This window comes from Amaranthus tricolor, chromosome 11, assembly GCF_026212465.1.
Source record: "Amaranthus tricolor cultivar Red isolate AtriRed21 chromosome 11, ASM2621246v1, whole genome shotgun sequence".
Taxonomy (NCBI): domain Eukaryota; kingdom Viridiplantae; phylum Streptophyta; class Magnoliopsida; order Caryophyllales; family Amaranthaceae; genus Amaranthus; species Amaranthus tricolor.
The window spans coordinates 10971661-10991522 of NC_080057.1; the positions used below are offsets into that span (position 1 = coordinate 10971661).

At 33.3% G+C, this 19862-nt stretch overlaps 1 pseudogene; it reads right to left on the reverse strand.

The window, feature by feature from the left end:
- Positions 1 to 4968: 4968 nt before the first annotated feature.
- Positions 4969 to 17979, reverse strand: LOC130826484 (ubiquitin C-terminal hydrolase 12-like; annotated as a pseudogene).
- Between the last annotated feature and the right edge of the window lie 1883 nt (positions 17980 to 19862).

Here is a 19862-nt window from a genome sequence, read left to right on the forward strand (position 1 = left end):
GAAGAGGAGGATGATACCTTTTTGGAGGATGACAATGCGAGTGGGTTGGATGATACAATGAGACATCCATCTGACCCCTTTGCATGGAAATCATTTGATGAAGAGTATAGTGAATTTGCTAAAGAGGTGCGAAATGTTAGACTTGGACTAGCTTGTGATGGCTTTCAGCCTTTCAATAATTCACAACATAGCATGTGGCCAGTGGTTCTTATCCCTTATAATTTTCCTCCTTGGTTATGCATGAAACCTTATTCATTTATGCTATCTTTACTAGTACCAAGTCCAACAAGTCCTGGAATTAATATGGACGTCTACCTCCAACCACTTATTGAGGAGTTAAAGGAGCTTTCAGAGGTTGGTGTTTAAACCTATGATGCTTACTCTAAAACAAATTTCATCTTGCGTGCATCACTACTGTGGACTATCAATGACTTTCCAGTGTATGCAGATTTGTATAATATGAGTGCTAGTGATCTAGATAAGGAGGGTATAGATGTAGATGCCTTTCAACAACTAGAGGTGGAAGCTAATATTGAAGCTGAATGTACTAATTGTGTACATACTGACAATTTCAGAGTTAGTTCGTCGTTGGCTACAAATATGTTATGGATTATAAAGGAGAACATGAAGTGCAAATGGTTACACAAATATTGGAAGATGACAATTTCATTAATGATGGTGAAATTGAAGTCTTTGAGGAATCAAGTGAAGTTGAAGAAGAAATTTGATTTTGATTCTTCTCCTTCATTATGTTATGTTTTATAATATTTACATTCACTATTATCTTTCTTGTTATCTATATGAACAATTCGGCTACTATTTTTTATTTTTTCCGCTCTATCTTGAAATATATTGTTTATTGTTGAAGCTACCTTTAGTTTGATAATTTTGCAAATATATCTGAATAGATAAAAGATGGTTGGGAGAGGAGGGGGAAAGAAAATATGCAGTCGAAGTATTGCCCCGGAAAAACTTATGAGTCGTGTTCAAGCTAGTCAGACACAATTGTTTAGCAAGCAAAATGTAGCTGATCAATTCAATAATAGCTCTAACCCACACATCACATATGAGATTGGCATCAACTTTTGTAATCATCATGCAGGTCATAAGTGAGAGGAACTCTAAAAATCGGAATTCTGACAAGAGAACAAAGCATACGACTTGAAATTTATCATTTCTTGATTCAGAAGATGTATTGGTAAAACAAACCTATTTTATTATGTTTATTGAATGTAGTCTGAAATAATATCAATAATGTTGTATAATTTGAATAGACAAAAGAGAATGCTAATGTGAAGCTAACTGCTGATAAAGTTTGGCTTATCCAACACACTCGTAAGAATGATCAAGGAAAACTAGAATGGCTCGATACGCGTTCAAAAGAAATTCATGTATGTACAACAACCCATTATAACTATATTTTTGTTACCCTTGTATGATTTTTTTATTATAATATGCAATTATATATATCTTGTTTATGTAATAGGTAAAGTTGAAAGATGTTGTTGCATCAGTTGGGGATTCAATGACACAAGATGAAATTTTGCTTAGAGTTCTGGGCCAAAAGTCAGGGCATGTACGTGGAAAAGGGACAGGGGTACGTGCATATTCTAAAGACAAAGCACAAAGAGAACAACGTAAGATTTTGGAGTAGCAAGAAGAGAAAATTCAAGAGCAACAACAACAAATGAAAGATTTGATGGAAAGTCAGTTGCTACAACAACGACAATTTGAAGAATATAAGGCACAACAACAAGAAGCAATTGAATCGATGAAACAAAGCATCTTACAACAGCTACAGAATAAAGAAGTTCAATGATTGTCATGAATGCTTATTAGGTAAATGATACTTTCTTTTGCATTTTTTCAACATATACTTAGGCTTACAACATGCTAAAAAGACATGTTTTTAATATATACATGGCCTTTCTTTTGCATCTAATTAGGAGTATTGACGGCTTGTGTTGTAGTTTTAGTTAAAATGGCATTAGCTGGTTGGCATTTTAGTCCAATTAGGAGTATTGGTGGCTTGTGTTGTGGTTTTAGTTACAATGGCATTAGCTGGTTGGCATTTTAGTCCAATTAGAAGTATTGCTGCTTATGTTGGATTTTGTTGTCATGGGTTCTGGTCTTTGGCATATGCTTCATGCTATGTTTGAGTTGGAATTGTGATGGTTTGATTGTGAATTTGATGCTAAATTCTAAATGCTTTCCCTGTACACGTAATGCTTTTGTTAGTGAATATCATGCTAAATGCTTTGCTTATTATGTCTCAACAAAAAGTGTAGGGATCATGTGATTGTGAATACTCAATATTGGGGCTCATTTGATTCTTAATTACTAACAAAATTATTTGGTGTAGGCAAACATATCTTCGTTGGAAATTTTTTGTACTCAATGACAAAGTTGGTGATAGCTACAAGCACTTTGGATGCGCGATATTTTGGGTTATGAAGTAGCTATATGTGCACTTGTATATTTTTGGACTTTTTCAAAGTGCCTATCACTTGTAAATTTTTGCATGAAAACTTGTATATGGTAGAAGAATTATTTTGGAAAATTGGTTATCCGTTACATGTATATGAATTACGTATATTTTTGACATACGATAATATTTGGGACGTGTGATATTTTGGGATACGAATTAATATATAATGATAATCGGTGATATTAGTTTAGTTGGTTGTAAATTATTTATTATTTTAATTGTCTAGTTTATATATAGATTGTAGGTTGTTTCAAAAGATAACAAAGTCGTTGCGAAAAATGTGTATATTTTTGGCAACGGTAATAGTTGTTGCTAAAAACATTAATAAAAAATTTTACTTAATAGTTTTCCCTACAGTAAAGTCGTTGCAAAAGATTGACTATCATGTATTGCAACAACTTGAATTGTTGTGAAAAACAGAAATTTAACAACGAAAACAGTTGTAGCTAAAAATGCAGAAAATTTGGCAATGAGCTTTTTTGTTGCTAAAAACGTTGGAAGGAATTCTCGTTGCAAAAAACAGATACCTTTTGCAACCACCATAGTCGTTGTTAAAAGCTTTAGCTACGGCTGTACCTGCAATAATGGAATTCGTAGCAAAAATCATTTTTAGCAACGAAATCAGGTTTTTAGCAATGATTTTTTCTGTTGCTAAAATTAACTTTTCTTGTAGTGTAAGAGAGCAAGAGCTTGAGAGGGAGAAGGGAAAGGGAAACATAAATTGTGAGGGAGAAGGAAAATGACGGTTTGAGCAAGGAGTGGGGTAATTAACTTAAAAAAAATCCTAACCCATATTTACTTGAATATTTTATCTACAAGGCCCAACAAAGTTAACCTTAACACATACTTAAATTTTTGGGCATTAATGTCACAACAGCTTAAATTCGAAAAGTACAATGATATTTGGTGGAATTTTAAGGAAAGAAAGTCACTGTATTTTAAGGAAAGAAGACAAGGGTAAAAATGAAATTTCATAACTATACGTATAATCTAACGTTTTTGGGGCATTAATGTTACGACAGCTTAAATTCCAAAAGTACAATGCTATTTTGTGAAATTTGTTTAAGATTTGCTACAACTAAACTTTCGCAAAAGTCCGTTGCTACCATGTAGAATATCCTTAATTTAAATTATTTTACTGACGTCAAATAATTGTTGGGTGTTACAATGTTTTGATATGCTTTATAGGATAATTGATTAACAATCATATTTGTTCATTTTAGTTCATCTCTAAAGTTTTGAGATTTAAATAAAGATTTATTTAGCTTCATCTTTTAATTGGTTAAAAGGAATACTTTTGATAATCGTTTATGAATAAGTACATGAATTTTCATAATTCTAATGACGATATATAAATAAACTTGTATTTATATGCAAGTAAAAACTAGAATATAATAATTTTTTATGATTAAGACTACTCTTGTGGGATCAAATCATTGGATCATAGAATCGTAAGATCATATAATCGTGAGTTTGATCGCTCACTATTTTTTAGATTACATAGTTGTAGAATTGTAGATCAAAATCGAGATTCTAATTGCCATGAGTAATATGCATTATGGTTTATGAATACCATAAACTCCAATCAACATTCTCTCGAGAATCATTTTAAACTCTAGAAATTTATTTTATTTGCAATAATTATGAATAAAACTACTATGTGTTAACTATAACTTGTTCTTTTTCCATTATTCTTGGAGGAATCTTAATTCAAATACAATAAATAAAGACCAAATCCTTGATGCTAAGAAATTTATTGATTGTGTTGACATAAAGGATAATACTACGAAATCGGCTTGTATAATAGAATTAGTTATATAATTAAGTTGTTAGTTGTACTTGTTACATGAGATTTCCTTCCATTGCAAGTTGTTAGACTCATGTACCACTACTACAAAAAAGGGAAAAGAGAACGCCTCAAATATGCCTAAGAGAACTCATCAGGAGCGTTCTCCATGCCACAGTTCTCTTAGCCTAAGAGAACGCCCCTTTTTAGTGTTTTCTTAAGTAAAATAAAAGAGAACATGTGGAACAAATAGGTGTTCTCTTTTCTTCACATTAAAGAAAACTTGCACCTTATGGAGGTGTTCTCTTTGCTATTTGTAAAAAAATCTACAACCCCACCAAAGAGAACACCTGCTTTAGGGAGGTATTCTCTTTTCCCTTACCAAAGAAAACTAGCAATTACTGGAGGTGTTCTCTTTGCCCCTGCCAATAACTACTAATAAAAAAGCCGTACAATTGCAATTTCCTTTTATTTTTAAACCACTATTTATATGACAAAAGACCTATATTAATAAATAAAAATACCAATACGATATAATTTGTACTAATCCATATATACCATTAAATATACGCGTTCATATATGTTATACCAAAAGCAAAAATTATAAACCATTTCATCATATAATTAGACTAGAATTCAACTATACAATTATCTTATTCCAAAAGTCAAGTGTCATCAAAATTCTTCATGAATTCTAATCTTTAATAATTTCCATCGATATGATCTTATAACACATCATCCAAATCTTCTGCTTCCTTCTCCAACTTTTGTTGCCTATGTTTGACAACGTAAGAAATCCATAAATCTCAAACTTGATCAATGCTCTCCTGAGAATAAGTTGAAGGAGCCCCAGGGGAAAACTGCAAGACATTAATAATACATTAAAATTTTACTGAACTTCACAAGCCCCCTAGTCATTTACATATAAAATATATAAAATGATTAAATAGATAGAACCTAAATAATATATCAAAGTAAAACCATTTACGATGCAGTAGTATAGTACTTACTCATAAATAATTTTACAAGCATTTTCACGCACTTTATTTCCACATCAGCAGGATCTAACCAATAAACCAATCAATCAAATATCTATACAAATAGTAAAGAGCATTTCAATATTTAGATTATTGGTATTATAATCTCAACCTTCAATTGACATTAAAAGTCTATAAGACACAAAATCGTACACCCTCGACTATAGCATTTTTTAGTGATCCAACCTTAAGACGCATAAACACCACTGTGACAAACCTTATTGTTAAAATGAAGAGAAGAAACTAGTTCCAGTATCGCATTTAGAAAAACTGTCAATTTCAGCAAAAATATTAAACCAATTTGAATGAAAAACAGTCACATATATAACCTGAATACTAGAAGAGAGGACTTTCCTTGGTGCTACAACAAATTTTGCAACATTGATAAAAGAGATTTAGTCAATTCTTTTGTTGCAACGCTGCTATCACTGTACTGAAGTTTGTAGAATAAACTCTGAAGAGCCAAAGGAATGCTTGCGGATAGAATATCATTCTTAGTTGTGGGCATATGATACACAGCCTATAGTCACATGCAAACTACATGTTAGCTCTCCCGTTTTATAAAAAAAAAAACATAAATAACTAAATAAATAAGGAATCCCTGAATAAACTAGTTGAAGCTGACCTTCCTAAAATAAGGAATGTGAAATAGTGTCTGAAGCAGTGAATTCATATAGCATGTAGCTCCTTGATTCTTAAATCCAATAAATCCAGTCTCTTTCTTTGAATCATAGGACCAATAGTCCACAATCTTACGAACAACAACCTCAGACTCCACAACGACGGTATCATTTACAAGATAACCTCTGCTGGGATCATATAACTCACTTAAAGGCATAAATGATGTAAATCCCCAGTCACTTTCCCGAGCATTGAACTAGCGTTGTGTATCTGCAAATTTACACAACGGAAATTTACATGTTGTATGAAGTGTCACATTGGTGAGCAAAACGACTTAAACATACAAATAAGAGCAAGATATTTCTTCTCCAAGAATCAGAACTTTATTACCATTAGGAAATTGGCCATGCCACTGCTTAATAAATGTAGTCCATAAGTATAAATTAGCATGGGGAGGACAAACTTAAGGGTACTTTCAGTGGATCTTAAAATGTGTAAAAGGGTAACACATTGAGTATCATAATTCATAAGCAGCACTCAAAACCTAAATAACAATGGAGATGCAACACACAAGCAGACTGCGTCTCCTATTGTTATCCATCTCTAACACTCCGGGTGTAAACATACCTAAAAGAAAAAAGTATTTAAAAATATACAAATAAACTATGCCCCACCTGAAATATACATCTTCAAAAGCAGGCCATATGCCCTTGATTAATAAGTTTACAAAAAACGAGTTCTAATCAAGCAATACCTTCAATATCAATCAATAAATTAACAAATCCAATCCGACATCTGAATTGTTGCTTGCAACTTACAAAAAAGCATAAATCAATTACTGAAATTTATACCTTTTCTCACCGAATACTTGTTATGAATTTGATTGACCACAGCTACGCTGAACTGTGCATACCTACTCCACCCATAAGGCAAAGTCTGAGCATCAGCCACATCAAGATGCATCGACAAGTAATCCACATTGTTCCCTTTAGGAAATATAAGTATCCTCCTGCAACAATAATTATATATTTACTAACCAACCACGACATTTTCCATTTTCGCCATTAAGTAAACTACACAACTAACATAAAAAATTCACACTACCATTTAAAACCGCCAACAACAAACGCTTCCGAATAATGCTTGTTAGCATTCAACCTCGAGAAATTATCAATTTTCCAAGTAAACCTGGACGAAGATGGATCCTCCACAGGTTGAATCTCAGCATTATTATTATTAGTACTAGCAGATTCGGCTTGCGCAACAACTGAAACACAAAATAATAGAATCCAGGCGAATCAAAAACTCTAATCGATGCCATTAACGTACTCACAAATTAAATAAACAGATGAAATCAAGAATCAATAATTAACAAAATCAACAACGAAAATGCAACAAATTATCAAATCAAACCTTCCATAGGTTAATGATTATCGGTAATGTTGAAATACACGAAGATGGTCGAATGCAACAAGAGGGGGGTGAATTGTTGTGTATCTAACTTTACTTCGTTTTTCTTCTAATTTGCGGAATTTTAACAAACAAAATAAAGCTTAAACGTAAAAAGTAAAAGATAAAAAGGAGACAAAGATTTTACGTGGAAACCTTCTTGGCCTAATAAGAAGGAAAAACCACGACCTCCTGGATTTCAAAATTCTCACTATGTTTTAGGCAATTAAATACAATTACATAAAAAAGTTTGCTTCAATTGAAGCTTCTCTACTCTAGGCCTAATTCTCTTTCTCTATTCTCCCTTTCTCTTTCTCTATTCTCACGATTCTCTTTTCTATTCCCTTAGACTTCTCATGAGTCTAATTACAACAAAATACTCATTAACCCTTACAAGGCCAATTCTCAAGAGATTAAAAATCAAAATAATTACTTAAGAAAAATATAATAAATTAATTGGCATTTAAAAACAGAAAATATTTTTCTTAAATGATCTCCCTTTAATGGACACTCTTGGATGGATATCGGTTTGAGCAATGTTCCTCCTATTTATAGTGGGAACAGACAGCAGTTACCTTAGACACACCTCCCACTATCATCCACGTTCTCAAAATAAAAGGATAGTGGAATTGCCAAAAGAATAAATGACTGGCTGTCATTTGCTCAAAGATAAAATCAGTTTCCTTAAGCTAAAAATAGCATAGGAGTTAAAAAGAACAAGATCCTAAAAAATAGGAGATCTTGTTTTAGCCGTCCAAATATAAAAGGAGACTTATTCAAAATGAAGAATAAGTCTTCTCCACATTTTAGGCGTTTAAAAAAATTTTTTGCCAATTAATAAATTAATTTAATTAAGCAACTAATTAAACTTTTAATTTTTTTACATTAACTAAAAAAACAGAAAACATAATTTTCGTAACTTCCAGTCAATGTCTTCTCCAGACCTGTATCGTGGGGAACAGCGTATTGTCTCCATCTACAACATTCATCAGAATGTTTACTCTAGGAACAGTAAGCTGACTTCTAAAGCAATTATCCAACTTCTTGGATATTCAAGACACGTACAGCTTCCACGAACAAAATCATAGGCTTCATCAACGATTAACATAATCGGATATTTACCTACAAAACAATCTCTAAAATATGTTTGTTTATCTAAAAGTGAAGTCATCATCAAAACCTTAAGAGCCAACAAATTCCCCCTTTTTGATGATGACAAACTTTATAAACAAACTTAAGTATACTAGAGTAAAGCAAATATTGAAGAGCATGTTAGAGATTAAAACAACTCTTCTTAACTTAGTAAATATCATTTACCAAGCATATCATAAACCAACTTACTCTATAAAACATAATATCAAATATGTTTTAAAATTTTCAAAAATAATTAAACTAAGAAGAACTAATATAAAATAGACTAACAAAAAGTATTAAGTATTTTCAAGAGAAACAACTTTAAAACAGTTAAACTAAAACAAACAATTAACCAAAATATCCATAATGTTAAAAACAACACAAATGATAAATTTATCATAAACATAATTAGCAGCATCATAATTAGCAGCATGATCCTTGCACACAACACATTATCTCCCATAATTGAATCAATATGAAACAATTGAGATATGTAACTGCCAATTCACACAGCTCCTCTTAAGTTTGTGCATTCTCTTCCCCCTTTTGTCACCAATCAAAAATAAGATAAGGAATATCAATCCTCAGCACAAAACATATAGAATTGTCAGTGATGAAAGCAAGAAACAATAATAAAAGTAAGTGCCATGAACAATAATCAAACCTGCATATAGTTAGTTGTCACAGACCATTAATAAAAGCAAAGAAAAGTAGCAAATGTTCAACGTAACAACAACAATGTACCCCAGATGGTACAAAGTAAAAAGTGAAATTGTTTGTGAAATGCAACAGCCATTTAAATCTTAACAAAAACATAGGGAGAGGGTTCAAGGGGCAGTCTCTTCTTCATCCACATATTCGGTCTGCACTTCTACTGTATCCAACTTTGCACCAAGACGATTCTCCATCATGGTAAGCTGATCAACAATTGAAGCGAGTGAGACACGAACTTCATCTTGAAAAGCACTGAATTGAGACTGTAGGTCAATGAGCTTGGAGAGAACAGAATGTGAGGAAGCTGTAGAGATAGGATCAGCACAACCAATACCAGGAGATGATGAAAATGGTGGTGGTGTAAAGTGAATAGGTGATGGAGGTGGTGATGGAGAGTGATTTGGTGGTGGAGTGGTTGGCTGGGGAGAGAGAGATTCATTTGAAGTAGGCTCAGGAATGGTTTCAGAAGTGATATCATCAACCAATGCAGCCTTTTGTTTTGAAGCAAGCCTCTTACTCTTCCTTTGAACTGCTTTACCCTTCCTCCTTAATGCAATCACAACCTCTTCATCACTGCAATCATGACAGAGATCATGAGGCACTTCTTCTCCTAAAGCTTCTTCCTCTCCTTGTTCCCCCTCTTTTCTTGCCCCCTCTTCCTGTTCCCCTTCTTTTCCTTCTTCAGTGGGAACAGGCCCTTGTTCTTCCTCCTCTACTTCCTCTTCCTTTTCTTTTTCATTTTCTTTTTCGTCTTCATTTTCTTTTTCTATTTTTTCTTCTTTTTCTCTTTCTTCTCCTTTTTCATCTATTTCCTCCTCATTAGAACCTACATCAACTATTTCTTCTGATTCATTTACTAACACCCCTTCATCATTTAGTTTGAGATGCAAATTCTTCAGACATCTTGCACCAATTTTCATATTGGGTCCCATTGGGAACTCCAGCCCATCCAATGGTACCCCAAACTTGCGAAAAATCCATGTTAACAGCCCCCCATAGCCAACAACATTCTTTTTCTCAATGCAGTCAGATAAATGTGATATCATCAAAGATGGAAAATTTATTTTTATTTGATTATCCATGCAATAAATCAAGGTTGCATCACGTAGACTCACCTCACTCCTCTTGGAGTTTCGGGGCAAAATGAATCTTCGTGCAACATTGTAAAGTAATTTATGCATTGAAGACAAGATATTGTGACTGATTTTACCCTTCTTTTGTGCAACCCCTAAAAACTTAAAAATCGTTTTTTCATTTATTCCTGAAAAAACTATCTTTGCACCAACACAATATGTATCAAACCCAACATTTGGAACATTGAACCATTCCCCCAACAATGCGCTATTAAACTCTAATTTTATGTTCCTAACCATACTAGAACACATTCCACAGTCATTGGAAAAGTTTGAAATAAACTCTCGCATAATGTTTGGGAAAATGGGATTACAACTAAACTCAGTCATCAAAACCTCCCATTCTTGAAATTCTAAAATAGTATGAAGTTGAGGAAAGTGTGTAGAGTCATACCAGTACTTATCTACCCCAAATCCGATGTACATTTCCTTTGCAATCTCTTCAGCACTGTTAGGATCAACTTGCTTCAAACGCTTGACCGCTTTGGAGGATGATTCACTTTTTGGTGAGAATATTTTTCGTTTTGTTCCAACATTTTCAGTAGTTTCTTGGGATGGTGATGGTGCAGCGTCCAGTAATGGGGATGGATGAACAATTTTTAAGGGTTTTGGCTGGATGTTTTGGTGGGATGTAGAGGCTTTCTTTCCTGATTTAGAAGTTTTCTTGCTTGATTTTGGTGTTTTCATGTTTAAATTTTGAAAGGTTGAGAGAAGAGGAAGAATAGTTTCTTGAGACGGTTTTGAGAAGGGAAGATGATAGTTTGAGTGATTTGATGTGGTAGGGCTTTTTAAAGATGGCTGACGGTTACCTCATGTCCCATCTCATCAATGCCATTCATCATGGCTTTTGATATGGAAGGATTGAGTGGAGTTGGGATTGAATTTTGGATTAAACCGTTTCCCTTAAAATTTTTATTTATTTATGTTTAAAATGGCTAAACATTTTTCAAACAATATGATAATATAATTTATGATATCAAAATAAAATACGAAATCAAAATAAAGTAATTTAAAAGAAATGAATTATGATATTATGAAATATTATAAAGAAAATAACGAACATATTGCTTTGGTCTGATCAAATTAACAACATGCAAACAAGAGAATATTCATAGTACAAACTTTATTACGTGTTTACCTGATCCATGCAATAATTGATTCTCAATCAAAATATTGAGGTTGATTCCTGACCCTCTTTTTTCATGATGCTTCATTGGGAATTTTATGCAACCATCTTTAGTGGAGCTTGATCATACCAAGTTCCAATCTCATCTTTTCATATTGTTCCCTTGGAAGCGGTTTGGTCAGAATGTCTGCAACTTGTTTATTAGTATTGACATGCTTTAATACAATATTTTTATGTTCTACGTTATCCTTAAGGAAATGATGTCTAATATGTATATGTTTAGCTCGTGAATGATGCACTGGATCTTTAGATATACATATGGCACTGGTATTATCACAATAAATAGGAATACATTCAACTTTAATACCAAAATCTCTTAGTTGCTGTTTTATCCAAAGCATTTGGGAACAGCAAGCTGCTGCTGCTACGTATTCAGCTTCGGCTGTGGATAATGCAACCGTGTTTTGTTTCTTGGAACTCCATGAAACTGAACATGAGCCAAGAAATTGTACCATACCTGATGTACTTTTTCTATTGACTAGATCACCTGCATAATCTGCATCACTAAAGCCTTTTAAATCATAAACATCACTTTTAGGATAAAATAGGGACAAGTCGTCAGTTCCCTTCAAATATCTCAAAATCTGTTTTACTGCAGTGAGATGTGATTCTTTGTGGTTGGACTGAAATCTAGCACATAAACCAACACTAAAAGTAATATCAGGTCTACTAGCAGTTAGATATAATAAGGAACCTATCATGCCTCGATACATTGTTTGATCTACGTTAGTTCCTTTTAGGTCTTCATCTAATCTAACATTTGTAGCCATGGGTGTATGGTTGGTTTTAGCGTTGTTTAGCCCATACTTCTTAAGAAGTTCTTTTATGTAATTTTGTTGATGAATAAAGATACCATTTTCAGTTTGTTTAATTTGCAAACCAAGAAAGAAATTTAATTCTCCCATCGTGCTCATTTCAAATTCTGTGCCCATAAGGTTGGCAAATTCTTTACATAACAAATCATTGGTTGCACCGAAAATAATATCATCTACATAGATTTGAACAACTAAAATATCATAACCTTTATTCTTAAAGAATAAGGTTTTATCGATTTTTCCTCTTACAAAGTTATTTTGAATCAAAAACTTTGATAGTCTTTCATACCATTGCCTAGGAGCTTGTTTCAAGCCATAAAGAGCTTTATCAAGCTTGTAGACATGATCAGGACAAGAGGTGTTCTCAAAACCAGGGGGTTGTTCAACAAAAACTTGTTCATCAAGAAAACCATTTAAGAAAGCACATTTCACATCCATTTGATATAACTTTAAGTTCATAAAAGCAGCAAAATAAATTAAAATTCTAATAGCCTCTAACCTTGCAACCGGAGCAAATGTCTCAGTGTAATCAATACCTTCTTGTTGATTGTACCCTTTGACCACGAGTCTTGCCTTGTTTCTTACAATTATTCCATGCTCATCTAGCTTATTCCGAAATACCCATTTCAAACCAATTACCTTCTTGCCTTTTGGTTTGGGTTCTAAGTGCCACACTTTATTTCTTTCAAATTCATTTCATTCATCTTGCATGGCTACTATCCATTCGGAATCCTTTAGATCTTCTTCGTGATTTTTGGGTTCAAGTGATGATAGGAACGCAAAATGTGCACAAAAGTTTCTCAGTTGGGATCTGGTTTGTGTTCCCTTATTCATATCACTTATAATCAAATCAAGAGGATGATAACTTTGATATTTCCAAGGTCTGGGTACAAATTCTCTTGAGGGAACAGTAGCATGTTCCTGTTCAACATCTTGATTGTCATTTTGTTCAGCTGCTGGATCATTTTGGCCATCTGCGGGAACAGCTGGATTGGGAACAGTCTGCTGATCCTGTTGTGCTGGCAGTTCCTGGACTTGGTCAGTTTCTTCTGCATCTTCTTGTATTGGCTGTTCACCTGCTGTTCCTTGATCTTGCACTTTAACTCCTTCATCATCATCTTCTAGATTTGCAAGACCTATTTTGACATTGTTTATTTCCTGTTCACTTGTTGAAAAGTTAGTTTTATTAAAGATTATGTGAACGGATTCCTCCACGCACATTGTTCTCTTATTATAAACTCTGTAAGCTTTGCTATGTGATGAATAACTGAGAAATACTGCTTCATCACTTCTTTCATCAAATTTACCTATATTTCGTTTTCCATTTACGTGAACAAAATATTTGCATCCAAACACACGAAAATAGGAAATATTGGGTTTGACACCTTTGAGCAATTCATAGGGTATCTTAGAAGTGATTGGTCTTATTAACACACGATTCAAAATATAGCATGCAGTATTAACGGCTTCGGCCCAAAAATTTCTAGGTAGACCACTAGCAATCAACATAGTTCTAGCCATTTATTCTAGGGTTCTATTTTTCCTTTCTACCACTCCATTTTGTTGTGGTGTTCTAGGAGCGGAAAAATTGTGATTTATACCATGTTCATAGCAATAATTCATAAAGTTTGAATTTTCAAATTCTTTGCCATGATCTGATCTTATGTGAACAATTAGATTGTTGGTAGATTTTTGTGTTTTGTTAGCAAAAGAAACAAACTCAACAAAAGCTTCATCTTTGCTTACTAAAAATATAGTCCAGGTAAATCTACTATAGTCATCAACTATAACAAACACATATCTTTTGCTACTGCGGCTTTGTGTTCTCATAGGTCCACATAGATCCATATGAATTAATTCTAATGGTCTAGAGGTAGTCACCAGATACTTTGATTTAAAGGATGACCGCACATGTTTTCCTTTAGCACAAGGATCACAAATTTCATTTTTGAGGAATTTTATTGCTGGTAATCCTCTTACTAGGTCTTTTGATCTTAAGGTGTTAATCAATGAATACCTAGACGCTTGTGCCAAAGCAGTGGGTCTTCTTTTATAACGCTTAAACACGTTAGACTGGTTTTGGGAACAGTGTCCAGGTCCACAACGTAAGTGTTCCCTTTTCTGATTCCCTCTAGCACAGGGTGTCCTGTGTTGTTCCTAGAAATTATGCATCGTTCAGAAGTAAACTTAACAGAGTTACCTTTGTCACAAAATTGAGAAATACTTAAAAGATTGTGTTTTAAATTCTCGACTAAAAATACATTGTCAATGGCATGGGAGCTTGACCTTCCAACCTTTCCTTTGGCGATTATCTCACCCTTCATATTGTCACCGAAGGTTACAGTTCACCCATCATATGCTTCAAGTGAGATAAATTTAGATTTGTCACCCATCATGTGCTTGGAACACCCACTGTCGAGATACCATGAGTTGTTCCCCCTCACTTGAACCTACACAGCAAATTAAGAATTAGGTTTAGGAACCCAGTTATCCTTGGGTTCCTTGTTGATTATACATGAATCATATTTCTTGATCCATAACTGTTCGACATGAATTTTATTTGCTATGTGATGCTGTTCCCTTTTTATACAATAATATTTTAGGTGTCCAGTTTTACCACAAAAGGAACAGATTTTACTACTAGGGAGATCAACATAGACCTTTTTCTTTTTATCATTTTTAACATAACCTAGACCTTCTTTACCTTTCGGTTTAGCATTTAGAATCCATTTGGGAACTTTATTGATTTTCCCTTTTCCTTTTAAATTAAGTTGATCTTTTAGATACTTATTTTCTCTTTCACATGATTCTAATTTTAATTTCATTTCTTGAAATTTCGTGCTAAACAAATGAGTGGATTTATCATTTTCATGCCATTTTAATCCTAGCAATTTGTTTAGATTCATTTCAATGTTAAGAGTGATGAATTCCTGCTTTATTTTCTCCAATTGCTCTTTTAACATGATATTCTGATCTAACAAATCAAAAAATCTACTTTGCACATCAATCCTAAAGGTATTTAGATATGAAATATGATCTTTATTCAACTTAAAGTCTTTCTCTAATTGGAGACACTTAGCTATTTTTTCTTCTAACTTCTCTTGTGTTTCCAAAAATAACTTAATTAATTTATCCTTACTTAAAATGAATAGATGTTTAGGAGAAGAACTAGAAGACATTACCTCTCTTTCTTTAGTTTCTTCATGAGATGCCATGAGACACAGATTTGCAGTTTCTTCCTCTATAGGAACTTCAGTTTCAGCTTCGCTTTCAATGTCACCCCAAGCTGCGATCATTGCTTTACGAAAATCTTTTCTGAAGTTTCCCTTCTTTGGCATTCTTCCAGCTTCCCTTGTCTTCCCTTTGCCCTTCTCATTCTTCCATTGAGGGCAATCCTTGATGAAGTGATCAGTACTTCCACATTTGTGGCATTCAAAATTTGTCTTCAAGTTAGCAGTTCCTCTTTCCTTATTATTTCTTTGGTTTCTATATCTGCTGTTCCTGAAGAATTTTTTGAATTTACGTGCCAACATAGCAGCTTCCTCATCACCAGCTTCTGATTCTTCACTATCATCCGCTGCCAGAGCCAGTCCTTTATTTCGGGAACTGTCAGCTGTTCCCAAATGCAATTCGTGTGTCATGAGTGAACCAGCCAGCTCTTCCAAGTTGAACTTGGTGAAATCTTTGGACTCATGGATGGTTGTGACCTTAGCTCTCCAGCGCTCATCTTGTGGAAGACTTCTCAATATTTTCCTGACTTGTTCATCAACGGGAATGATCTTACCAAGAGAGACTAATTCGTTCGTGATATTTGTGAACCTGGTGAACATCTCTTGAATGTTCTCCCTAGGTTCCATAACAAACCTTTCATATTTGGACACTAGGAGGTCAATCTTGGAGCGCTTTACTTCACTTGTACCTTCATGGGTAACTTCCAGCAGGTCCCAAATCTGCTTTGCCGTTTTACAACCCATGATACGATTATGTTCATTTGGCCCGAGACCACAGTGAAGTAGCTTGATCGCAAGAGCGTTCATCACCATCTTTTGAAAGTCTTCTTTTTCGTACTCCGTGATTGGTTTTGGAATTGATTCATTGTTGGAGTTGATGGTCGTCACTTCGAAATCTCCTATTTCAATTACTCTCCATACCTGGTAATTTTTGGCCTTTATAAAAATTTCCATCCTATTTTTCCAGTAGGTATAGAATTTCCCATCGAACATAGGTGGCCTTTGCGTAGAGTACCCTTCTTCCATGCGTTCGTTCATCTTCAACATCTTGCCAGGGAACAGGATACTGCTCTCAGGGTTTCCTGATTAAATGAGGAACAGGGCTCTGATACCAATTGTTGAAATACACGAAGATGGTCGAATGCAACAAGAGGAGGGGTGAATTGTTGTGTATCTAACTTTACTTCGTTTTTCTTCTAATTTGCGGAATTTTAACAAACAAAATAAAGCTTAAACGTAAAAAGCAAAAGATAAAAAGGAGATAAAGATTTTAAGTGGAAACCTTCTTGGCCTAATAAGAAAGAAAAACCACGACCCCCCGGGATTTCAAAATTCTCACTATGTTTTACGCAATTAAATACAATTACATAAAACAGTTTGCTTCAATTGAAGCTTCTCTACTCTAGGCCTAATTATTTTTCTCTATTCTCCCTTTCTCTTTCTCTATTCTCACAATTCTCTTTTCTATTCCCTTAGACTTCTCATGAGTCTAATTACAACAAAACACTCATTAACCCTTACAAGGCCAATTCTCAAGAGATTAAAAATCAAAATAATTACTTAAGAAAAATATAATAAATTAATTGGCATTTAAAAACAGAAAATATTTTTCTTAAATGATCTCCCTTTAATGGACACTCTTGGATGGATATCGGTTTGAGCAATGTTCCTCCTATTTATAGTGGGAACAGACAGCAGTTACCTTAGACACACCTCCCACTATCATCCGCGTTCTCAAAATAAAAGGATAGTGGAATTGCCAAAAGAATAAATGACCGGCTGTCATTTGCACAAAGATAAAATCAGTTTCCTTAAGCTAAAAATAGCATAGGAGTTAAAAAGAACAAGATCCTAAAATATAGGAGATCTTGTTTTAGCCGTCTAAATTTAAAAGGAGACTTATTCAAAATGAAGAATAAGTCTTCTCCACATTTTAGGCATTTAAAAAAACTTTTTGTCAATTAATAAATTAATTTAATTAAGCAACTAATTAAACTTTTAATCTTTTACATTAACTAAGAAAACAGAAAACATAATTTTCGTAACTTCCAGTCAATGTCTTCTCCAGACCTGTATCGTGGGGAACAGTGTACTGTCTCCATCTACAACTTTCATCAGAATGTTTACTCTAGGAACAGTAAGCTGACTTCTAAAGCAATTATCAACCTTCTTGGATATTCAAGACACGTACAGCTTCCACGAACAAAGTCATAGGCGTTATCAACGGTTAACATAATCGGATATTTACCTACAAAACAATCTCGAAAATATGTTTGTTTATCTAAAAGTGAAGTCATCATCAAAACCTTAAGAGCCAACAGGTAATATCAGAATTCGAAACGAGCATCTCATCGTCTTCTTGCTGCAAAACACCAATCCGATCCATATTATGACAATAGGCAACAAAAATTGAAGACGAAGTAAAGAAAGTAAAGAAAATGAAGAGAGATCGTGAAGAGAAAACGAAGACGAAGACGAAGAAGGTGGTGGTGGTGTTCGAGGTTAGAATTTGGAGGAAAAGAAGAAAATGAAACTGAAAAGTCTTCTTTTCGTTTTTTTTTTCTTTTTTTTAATTTGGAGGTTTGGAAAATAAATTTTTTTCTCTAATTTCCAATTGGGTAAACCCAAGGTGTTTAAAAATAAATAACCACCACCTCATATACATGTTAAAAATCAGTTTTTTATTTTTTATTTTTATGTTTTTTTATAAGCTGTTTGTATGGGCTCGTCTCACGGTAGGACAATCTTATCTAAGACTTGTTGATCTTAAATAGGCAAAATTATTAGTCAAATTTATTACAATAGCATGCATTAATGTATAGTAATCTTGGTGTGAAAGCTACAATAAAATTATAAAAAAGTGTATATGAGAAACTAATTTGAGCGGAAAATTTTTTTTACCAGAGGTTAACACATGTCATTAGGTGGTCTTTGCTTTAGTATATATAGAATAGAATGATGATTGTAATAAACTCAATTTTGTATCTTTCTCCACATTAATTATTAGTAAAAGATTTGCAACGACTTTGTTATATCTGTATATTAATTAGTTTTTACAATGATATATATAGTTACGAATTATTTATTTAATTTTAACAATTAAATTTGTCGTTGTAAAAAATAAGATTATATCGAAAAATTATTTTAAGTGGTGGGGAAGTTAATTTTTTTCTTATTGCAACGATTATTTAGCAATAACAACAAATTTCGCAACAACTTGAATTTTTCACAACGAAAAAAATATAGTCGTTACTAAAAGTTATTGCTAAAAATTATTTTTCTTGTAGTGATCGCTGATTTGAGAATGATTATAGCGCTTACAACGAACCCTAGATCGAGAAGTCAATGGCGTTGGTGAGTATAATCGCGTCGAACTACTGACCATTGTTGATGATAGTAGCGATTATTGATAATTTGAAGAATTTTTGAAGATTAATTTTGGGGGAAAAAAGGTTGTCGAAGAGAGCTAAGGACAGTGGTATGAATGGTGGTTCAATTGCATATTCTTTGAGACAAACTAAATTTTCATATTATTTTCAATTTGGCGGTTTTTTGGTGTGAAATTTTTAAGAAAAATTAAGAGAACTTACTATTAGGAAATTAAGGAGTTCTCTTTGGTCAAGTTGTGGGTCAAAGAGATTAACAAAGAGAACTGCTATGTTAAAACATTGTTTTCTTTGGTCTAAGATATCTCTTTTCTATTTAGGAATTCTCTTTATGCATGTTACCTTTTAACAAAGAGAACTGCTATGTTAGAACATTATTTTCTTTGGTCTAAGAGATCTCTTTTCTATTTAAAAGTTTTCTTTATGCATGTTCCCTTTTCCCTTTTTTGTAGTAGTGTACACCTCATCATTTTCGTTTATAGCTCTTGTATATAAGTAGCATAGCTTCCGCTTTCTATATTGATTAGTTCAAGTTTAATACAAAATGCCTTAGTAATATTTTTTTCACTATTATACAAAAGGGTTTTCCTTATTCTTTAGTAGTTTTGATTTCTTATTGCACATTGTAACATGGTATTTGAGCAGTAATCGTCCTGTACGCATATCTGATATTTTATTTATTCGTCATTCTTCATTTCATCTTCTACATTTTTGTTATTGTATATATCTTCATATTTGCAAATGTTTTTCAAAATGACTATTAACAAACCTCAATCACAAATTTAAACACCTCTACTACATGACATTTAACTCAAAATTCAGAACTTTTTTTTAAGCTTAATGTTTAAAATATTTGGAGAAATGAGTGTCACCCCAAACTATT